This window comes from Panthera uncia, chromosome B1 (assembly GCF_023721935.1).
Source record: "Panthera uncia isolate 11264 chromosome B1, Puncia_PCG_1.0, whole genome shotgun sequence".
Lineage (NCBI taxonomy): Eukaryota > Metazoa > Chordata > Mammalia > Carnivora > Felidae > Panthera > Panthera uncia.
The window spans coordinates 194,077,325-194,086,437 of record NC_064811.1 but is presented as its reverse complement, the minus strand read 5'-3'; the positions used below and the strand labels follow the sequence as shown (position 1 = coordinate 194,086,437).

General features: G+C 40.6%; 1 non-coding gene across 1 annotated transcript; it reads left to right on the top strand.

The window, feature by feature from the left end:
* The first annotated feature begins 8,684 nt into the window (after positions 1–8,684).
* LOC125924169 (U6atac minor spliceosomal RNA) lies at positions 8,685–8,814 on the top strand. Its single transcript, XR_007458334.1, has one exon. It is a non-coding gene; the product is annotated as a U6atac minor spliceosomal RNA (small nuclear RNA).
* Positions 8,815–9,113: the final 299 nt, after the last annotated feature.

The window sequence follows — 9,113 nt, the reverse complement described above, 5'->3', positions numbered from 1 at the left end:
TTGTATTACGTTGTATTTTTCAGTCCTAAAGTATTTTGTTCAGTTTTAAAACAGAAACAATTTCTCTGTGGAGACTTATTTCCTTTTGTGTATCTCAAGCATAGTTCTAAAAGCTTCTTAAAGATCTTGCCTCCTAATGCCAATATATGAGTCATCTCATTGTTGCCTTTTGTTGATTGACCTTCCCTTGAGAAATGGTCATATTTTCCCGGTTCTTTTAGTATCAAGTAATTCTTTATTATACTCTGGACATATTAAGAATTGTGTTGTGAAGCTCTGGGTACTGGTTAGGTCTTTATGATGCTGAATTCTTGTTGTGGGTTTCAGCAGGCAATCGTACTGATTCGGATGAGACTTCAAGTTGCTTTTTGCCTTCTGTAGGGGCCGTTTCCTAACCATCACAGAGTTCAGTTTTCCAAGCCTTTTCTGTTCTTCTTAGGGCCTGTTTTGTGCATTCACGGATCTGGATGAACTTGGTACTTGTGCAGATTCGTACACAGATTTAAGAGAAGCCTCTTTCCAGTCTCTTGTCTCTTGGATTTTTCGGAGGTTTTCGGACTCCCCAGGGGTTTTTCTCCCCCACTTCTGCAGACAACAAAGAGGATTCCTCTTGGATTTCAGGTGTGTATGTCACCACCAAAGGACGGTAGATCTGCAAGGTGACTTTCCCACACGTGTGGGCCAGGAGAGAAAAAAATCTAAGAAAATAACCGACAGGCACTCCCCTGAACTCTTCTGCTCACAGTGGCATCTGTTCTTGGTTCTCTGGCCAGAAAAGAAGCGTCTCTCAGGGAGGGTTTGCTTTTTTGCATCCACTACGTGGTTCTGCAACACAGGTTTCCAGGGTACCCTCGGGGGAAAATCAGGAGATTTAAAAAAATTCCAGGATGTTGGTCACTTGTCCTGGTCGTGTCTGAAGTTTTTGTTTCTCTCCCCACTTGCCCACTGTTGTTTACTTTTCAGTCGTCGGTTAGTTGCTATTTGTTTTCGATTCAGAGATGTTAACTGTTATCAATGAGAGAGTTAGTACTAACAAATGAAATTTTACTGGATGAAAAATTAAATCTGGTCTGTCCCTCTCACTGGGCTGTTAGCCCCATGAAGACATGGGTTGGGTCAGTCTTCTCCCATGTGATGTTACTGGTATCTGGTCCAGTGTGGTACATGAGAAGGTCAAAATAATTATTGAATGCAATGATAGTGGGCAAAGAATGAACAATAGAATATCGAAATATTAAGAAGAAAGAGAATTTAACCTAGGATATTTATAGGACATTTAAATGTGAGATGTTCTGAGAACGATGTGTCTTCTGCCTCAAAGATGAGATTAATGACAAAACTCTGTAGAAACACCAGATTTTGGAAGATGTGAGAGGAAGGACTTTGCAGTTGTAACATCAAATAATAAATAAAGCAATAAAGCTCTTGGCAGAGAGAACAAGCCAGAAAGTAATATACTATTCAGAAAACAATAGAAATTGGCATGGATTTCAAAAATAGAAAAAAACAATCATTTAACAATCTATGCTTTGTGTTTTGATAAGAAAAATAGTAATACTCTGTGGTATAGAACATGACGGAAGAGAGGAAGCTTATTGTTCTCTCTGAACAATACACAATGAAAGGCTTGAAAGCCAGAGACAATGGGAACTATCCTTTCTAACTGTTCCAGAAGGGATCGGTATTTGGCCAAATGAAGCTATCAGACACTCAGAAGCCAGATAATAAAATGGTCACAGGTCAAAGCAAGTGACACTTATCTAGGGTCATCAGGACAGAAGGAATGGCATTATATAGAATGGCTGTTGACATCTCTTGGCAGATAACAAGGGGAATTATAATGGCGACTCTCTAGAACAGAAGAGTGATTGATGTTCTGTCACAAAGAGCCACAGCCCATCCAAATGATCGGTCTCCAATGACAGTGTCTTCATTACAGGAAAGAAACGAACACTTCCAAAATGCCCATCGTTTGATGGAAAAAGAACAATGTGTTTAAATGACAGAAAGTACTGGAGTACAGATTAGAGAATGGTATGGTTGAATATTAACAGTCTTATTTCAGAACTTTTAAAGTGATTTACAAGGAAAGACTTCTGAAAACTATTTTTAGCATTTGTTTTCAAGAATGAAAAGTCCTCAAACACTGAATGTAACAATACTGCCTCCAATTCTGGCAAATTTGAGTGTCACTGGGCTGTAGACATAAAGGACAATAGGTCCTGAGTGGGCGAGGTGAAGAGGAAAATGTGACACTGGTGACCGCAGTAATCAACTGTGAAAGATTACCTGTTACGCCTAAAGAAAGCCGGGAAAAAACTTCCCGCAGTCTAGTGACCTAGCTGACCTACTGAAAAAATCTTAAAGCCTATACTTTTTGTTTGCAAATTAATAGCTTGTAATCAAGTCTTTAAATGTGATTTTTGTCCTACTGGGTGTGCTATAGTAAAATTGAAGTTAAGAGGCAGAGAAAGAAATCAGAATGCTCGCTTTAACGTCTGTTTCATCTGTCAAGATGAACAGAGGCATATGAAGCCAAATTTGAATCAGCATGTAAAATATGACTGATTTATCACACACATAAACACATAAGGCCAAGTGTAGATGGAGTTTAAGAGTGGAAGTAACAGGGGCTCCTGGGTGGCTCAGTTGATTACGCATCGGACTCTTGATTTCAGCTCAGGTCACGATCTCATGGTTCGTGAATTCGAGCCCCACATTGGGCTCTGTGTGGATGGTGAGGAGCCTACTTGGGATTCTCTGTCTCCCTCTCTCTTTGCCCCTCACCCCACTTGTGCATGCTTGCTCACATGCTCTCTCTCTCTCAAAATAAAGAAATAAATAAACTTTAAAAAAAAGTGTGGAAGGGACAGTGACAGCAGACTGGACAACAGGTTGTGTAGCTCGATGCCAGCATTACCATTTCCTAGCTGTATCACCTGGGCAGACTCAGGATTTGTGGGGCCCAATTTCCTCATCTTTAAGATAACAGGCTAGCTCAACATTCCGACAGTCCTTCTTGGCTCCTCTTACGGTAACTTGTCTAAAGTGGGGCATTTTTCCTTCTACCATAAAAAATAGAGGATGCATTTTCTCACCTATGCAGATGACACAGATTTCATCACACACTAGGAGATTCCAGACAGATAACTGGCCCTGTAACCTAACCACCAATCGAAAGAGCCAGAGATCTGGGGCACCTGGGTGGCTCAATTGGTTAAGCGTCTGACTCTTGATTTTGGTTCAAGTCATGATCTCATGAGATCGAGCCCCGCATTCGGCTCCGCACTGACAGTGAGGAGCCTGCTTAAGATTCTGTCTCTCCCTCTTTCTCTGTCCCTCCCCAAGTTGGGATTCTCTTTCCCTCTCTATCCCTTCCCAACTCACGCTCTTGCTTTCTCTCAAAATAAATAAACAAAGAGCTACAGATCCATTATTCTAAAACAAAAGTTGTCATTGTTAATAGGTACCTCCCAACTTCTAACAGATTTTAGGTAACAATCACAGAAAGTGACTCAGTTTAGTATGTTAACCAAGTATAAAGAACTGGCTTATTCCAGAAAGTATGAGAAGTTTCTTTGTTCAAAGCTGAACATTCAGAGATAATTAGACCATATAACTAAAAGCTAAGAGGAGAGAAGAAATGGAAAAAATCGGTTAATGACAAAACCCAAATATGGCAGGCAAAATGTGATGTGGTACTCTGGATCCGATCCTGAAACAGAAAAAGGACATTAGTGGGAAAATGGGTGAAATCCAAATAAAGTCTAGATTTTAGTTCATAGTAATGCACTCATGTTAATTTCTTAGTTTTGACGACTGTACCATGACTATAAAAGGTGAAACTTGGTCAAGTGTTTACAAAGGTCATTTGTATTATGTTTACAATTTGAAAAGTCTAGAGTTATACCAAAATGAAAGCATTTAGTTTTAAAGAGTCTTTCTTCAAAGAAAATTTACAAAAAAGTCCATCTTGGAGGCAGTCCAACATGCTGACAACGTAAGAATATCTTGAAACTCCTTCTCTCATGAGCACATCAAATCTACAGCTACATAGGGAACAATTCACCCGAAAAACACTTGAAAACTAGCTGAGCAGCTCCTTCACACTGGCAATCACCAAAAGGTCCACATCATGGCAGTAGAGGAGGCCGAGACTTTAAACCCCACCGTAAACCCCACTCTGGTATTGTGATCCATGATGGGGAGGGAACTCACAAACCCAGAGCTTCTCCCTAAGGAGAGAAATGTTGTACCGCACATCAGATATCTCAGCTTATAAAGCCTTGCCCCTGACAGCAGAGTCCCTATCACATCGGCCTTGGAAAACCAATGGGACTTCCATCCACAAAACTCAAAGGGCTCTAACAAATTAAGAAACTGCTTTTCAGGGGCTTGTTCTCAGACTCACTCCTTTCCTGGCCTCAGCACAAAAGAAGACATTGGAAAAGCCCTCAGAAAACATGTGGAGGAAATTATTTTGCTAAACTTAAAGCATCAGCCAGAGGATCAGGGGCCTGTTAGGACACTCTCCAGAGATGAAGGTGTTGGCCAGCACTATTTTTGCTCTCTCCATTGCTACAGCCATGGGCACCCCTTTGTTTGTTTTTACCTGGCAGGGACCATTTCTACTTCCCCACTGAAGGGCATCATATTTACGCTCTCCCTCTGTCTTGCTAATGCTGGCAGGCATGATTTTACCAGGTGACATCTTCTACTTCTGTTACCATTATTATGTCAGCTACCACCCAGGAGACACTCACGGATTACCTGGCTCTGGAGCCCAAGAGGGGGGTTGTGCTCCTGAGACACGCGGAACTCTAATAATCAGAGACAGTTCTTGGCAGTTCACACCAAGGACACTACAGAGATGACAGATGGAAACACAGCCCCGTCTTTCTTAGAAAGAGTTGCTTGTCCAGGAGATTTGGCCTGAAGGGTAGGCTTCCAGTCTGGAACACATCACAGGGCCCACAGAGTCGCTCTCAAGAAACGGAGGCTGGTAGACACTCTCTTTGTGACCTCTCTCTGCCTTCCTCCAACTTGAAAATATCTCCCAGAAAGGAGTTGATATCCTAACTTTCGCAGCTGCTGCAAATCACCAGGCTCCGGTGGCATTATGCTCACAGGTCCCATAGGACCAGAACCAATACACAAAGAAGCATTAAATATCAACCACACTCAAGAGTGTGTCAAGAGGCAAAAAAAAAAAAAAAAAAAAAAAAACTTAAAAAACAAAAACAAAAAACCAGGAACTCAATCTTCCTCCAAAAGAGGCCTATCAGCTTATCAAACAGAAGACAAGGGGCGGGTTGCTAATTAAACTCCCATTTAGTTCTCACCGTAAACCTTTCCAGAGAACTCAGAAGGTGGGCATTATTTTCTCACTCTAGGCCACACCAGTATCAATTGAAGGAGAAGTCTTCTACATGTCTGTTCCCCTAGTTTTTATGCCTGGCGCCCTGCTGGTGCATCTGTGACCCAGGGGATGCTCTTTGACTGCCTGGGTCTGGAGCCAGGGTAGCTGGTATTCCTGGGTCCCTGATGACTGTAGCAAACGAAGAGACAGTTCTTGGATGTCTCACCCCCAGAGAGTACCACACAGAGAGTGGCTAGAACACCCCCCTACCCCCGTCCAGACTTTTTGTGAAGGCGACTTCTTTGCTTATCCTGGAACTTCAGCTAAAGGGGCAAACTTCAGGTTTGCCGTAGATCTAGAGTCTACAGTTCTTATCAGCGGGCATAAGCTATGGGGATACAATGTCTCCACCATGTCTATGGGGGTAGAGAGAGGGGATACCATCTTTGGGCCCTCTCTCTACCTCACTGCATTTTTCTGCTATCTCCCTGAAGGAAGCTTATACACTCGACCAGAGCCCCAACTTTTGCAACATTTACCAGTGGATACGTCTAAATCATCTGTCTTCCAGGCCAGAAGGTTTTTTCAGTTGTAGTCCAAAGAACTGTATATATTTTCATATTTTAAAACCTGTTGCCTGTACTATGTTAAATAACAGGGATAAGAGTGGATTACTGTGTCTTGTTCCTGACTATAGAGGAAAAGCTCTGTTTTTCCCCATTGAGAAAATTAGCTGCGGGTTTTTCATATATGGTCTTTAATTATGTTAGGTGTGCTCCCTCTAAACCTACCTTATTGAGGTTTTTATCATAAATGGACGTTGTACTTTGTTAAATGGTTTTTCTGCATCTATTGAAATAATCTTATGGTCCCTAACCTTTCTTTTACTAATGTGGTGTAGCACATTGATTGATTTCCAAATACTGAAAAAGCCTCGCAACCCAGGAGTAAAACCCCCACTTGATTGTGGCAAATGATTTTTTTTAAACATATTGTTGGATTTGGTTTGCTAGTATTTATTGAGAATTTTTGCATCCTGTTCATCGGGGATATTGACCCATAGTTTTTTTTTTTTTAGTGGCATTTTTATTTGGCTTTGGTATCAGGAAATGCTGGCCTCATAGAATGAATTTGGAAGTTTTCCTTCATTTCTATTTTATGGAATAGTTTGAGAAGAGTATGTATTAACTCTTCTTTAAATGTCTGGTAGCATTCACCTGTGAAGCCATCTGGTCTTGGACTTTTGTTTGTCGGGGGTTTTTTGATAACTGATTCAATGTCTTTGCTGGTTATCAGTCTGTTCGAGTTTTCTATTTCTTCCTGTTTGAGTTTTTGTCGCTTATGTGTTTCTAAGAATTTATCCATTTCTTCAATGTTGTACAATTTGTTGACATAGTTTTTCATATCAATCAGACAACAAAAAGAAATAAAAGGCATCCAAATTGGCAAGGAGGAAGTCAAACTGACTATTTGCAGATGACATGATACTCTTTATGTAAAACTGAAAAAGACTCCACCAAAAAACTGCAGGACTGATAAACAACTTCAGTCAAGTTGTAGGATACAAAATCAATGTACAAAAATCTGTTGTATTTCTATGCACCAATAATGGAGCAGCAGAAAGAGAAACAGGAATCAATCCCGTTTACAACTGCACCAAAAACAGTAAGATACCTTGGAACAAACCTAACCAAAGAGGTGAAAGATCTGTACTCTGAAAACTATGAAACCCTGATGACCGAAACTGAAGATGACACAAAGAAATGGAAAGATATTCCATGACCATGGATTGCAAGAATATTGTTAAAATACTTACACTGTGCAAAATAACCTACAAATTTAATGCAATCCCTATCAAAACACCAACAACAATTTTTATAGAGCTAGGCAAAGAATCCTAAAATTTGTATGGAACCACAAAAGACCCTGGATAGCCAAATCAATCTTAAAGAAAAGCAAAGCTGAAGGCATCACAATTCTGGACTTAAATTACAAAGTCATAGTGATCAAAACATCGTGGTACTGGGGCGCCTGGGTGGCTTGGTCGGTTAAGCGTCCGACTTCAGCTCAGGTCACTATCTCGCGGTCCGTGAGTTCGAGCCCCGCGTCAGGCTCTGTGCCGACAGCTCAGAGCCTGGAGCCTGTTTCAGATTCTGTGTCTCCCTCTCTCTGTGACCCTCCCCCGTTCATGCTCTGTCTCTCTCTGTCTCAAAAATAAATAAACGTTAAAAAAAATTTTAAAAACAAACAAACAAACAAACAAAAAAACATTGTGGTACTGGCACACAAATAGACACATAGATCAATAGAGCAAAACAGAAAATCCAGAAATGAACCCAAAACTGTACAGTCAACTAATCTCCAACAAAGTAAGAATGAATAGCCAGTGGGAAAAAGAATCTCTTTAATGGTGTTGGGAAAACTGGCCAGCTACATGCAAAAGAATGAAACTGGACCACTTTCTTATGTGATAAACAAAAATAAATTCAACATGGATAAAAGACCTAAATGTGAGCCCTGAAACCATAAAAATCCTAGAGGAGAACACAGGCGGTAGTGTCTTTGACATTGGCCATATTGAGTTCATTCTAGATATATCTCCTAAGGCAAGGGAAACAAAACAAAACACTCTTGGGACTATATCAAAATGAAAAGCATCTGTACAGCAAAAGAAACCATCCACAAAACTAAAAGATAACCTACAGAATGGAAAAAGATATTTGCAAATAACATATCTGATCAAGGGTTAGTATCGCTTTAAAATATATAGAACATTTATAAATATAGAGACCATTTATAAAACTCAACACACAAAAGTGAACAATCCAATTTAAAAAAGGGCAGCAGATGTGAATAGAAATTTCTCCAAAGAAGACAAAGAGATGGCCAATAGATACGTGAAAAGATGCTCAATAGCACTCTTCATCAAGGAAATACAAATCAAAACCACAAGGAGTCATCACCTCACACCTGTCAGAGTGGCTAAAATCAACCAGAAAAAAACACCAGGTGCTGGCAAAGATGTGGAGAAAGGGGAACCCTCTTACACTGCTGGTGGGAATGAAAACTGCAGCAGATACTGTGGAAAATAGTGTGGAGGTTCCTCAAAAAGTTAAAAATGGAACTACCTTATGACCAACAATTGCACTACAAGGTATTTACCCAAAGAATACAAAAATACGAATTCAAGGGGATACATGTACCTCAATGTTTATAGCAGCATTATCAACAATAGCCAAAGTATGGAAATAGCCCAAATGTCCACAGACTGATAAATGGATAAAGAAAAGGTGGTACACACACACACACACACACACACACACACACACTGTATGAAAAGAGAGAAGGTTAGCACTGCCCTTGACAAGGATGGAAGAGGCCCCTGGGCCTGACAACATGCATACACTTAAGGCATTACCACCTACTTTGTGGCATCTACACATATAATGGAATATTACTCAGCCATAAAAAAGAATGAAATCTTGCCATTTGCAACAACATGGATGGAGCTAGGGAGTATTGTGCTAAGTGAAGTAAGTCAGCCAGAGAAAGACAAATACCATATGATTTAACTCATATGGGGAATTTGAGAAACAAATGAGCAAAGGGAAAAAGAGGGAGAGAAGAAAACCAAGAAACAGACTCTTAACAATAGGGAACAAACTGATGGTTACCAAAGGGGAGGTGGGGGGGGGATGGGGGAAATAGGTGATGGGGATTAAGGAGCACACTTGTGATGAGCACCGAGTGAGGT